Source organism: Colobus angolensis, unplaced genomic scaffold (assembly GCF_000951035.1).
Source record: "Colobus angolensis palliatus isolate OR3802 unplaced genomic scaffold, Cang.pa_1.0 Scaffold65, whole genome shotgun sequence".
NCBI classification, from domain to species: Eukaryota; Metazoa; Chordata; class Mammalia; order Primates; family Cercopithecidae; genus Colobus; species Colobus angolensis.
Genome location: NW_012120154.1, coordinates 2,015,789 through 2,016,717, shown reverse-complemented (window position 1 = coordinate 2,016,717; position 929 = coordinate 2,015,789).

Here is a 929-nt window from a genome sequence, read left to right as displayed (position 1 = left end):
TACCACACCCGACTAATTTTTGTATTTTTAGTACAGACGGGGTTTCACCATGTTGGCCAGGCTGGTCTCGACTCCTGACCTCAGGTGATCTGCCCACCTGGGCCTCCCCAGGTGCTGGGATTACAGGTGTGAGCCACCGCGCCCTACCATAAACCTGCTTGTCTTGTATTAAACTGCGTTTTGTTCTTGTAGTCTGTCCCAACCCTAAAAGGGTTGAGATGGATCTTACTCTATTGCCCAGGCTGAAGTGCAGTGGCGCGGTGGCAGGCCAAACCTCCGTGATACTCACACAGACAAGCCTGCATAGCACTCCAGTTACCCAGACAAATTTCCACAGTGCTGCTTTAACATTGAGCAAATAGTTAAACCTAGGGAAATCGGTGCCCAAATATCAAAGCTAGAAATGAAATATATGATCAATAGGAACCTTGTAGAGGCTTCTCCCTAACCTGGAGCACATCAAAATAGTAGACAGCTTTACATTCCTAGTGCCAGGACCTGACTTGGGTCAACTAAATCTGAGATGAGTCAGGGTAACAGAGGCAGCTGTTTGAATAGATTCACCAGAGAGCCTAAGGCAGCTCTCCAGACCAAGCCCTAAAACAGATAACAAAGAAGGAATCACTCTGGTACCACAGTAGATAGGCCTTGAAGATACTTGGGCCCTCACAGCTTAACTGGACTTAAAAAACGTTTCTCTGTCTCTGACCTAGTTGAAACAAAATTAGTTACCTATAGACTTCCGAATGCTATACTGCAGGCAGGCACGGAACCCCAACCTACATAAACACTAAGAAAATTGTAACACTTTGAGTTGTTCTGGTGGAATTATCTCCCACCTTCTCCCTGTATCCAGTTACAGCAAGAAATTCCCTTCTTTCCTAGTTTGTCTGCTTCCTGTTACTGGGCCACGAGAAAACGAAAACGCA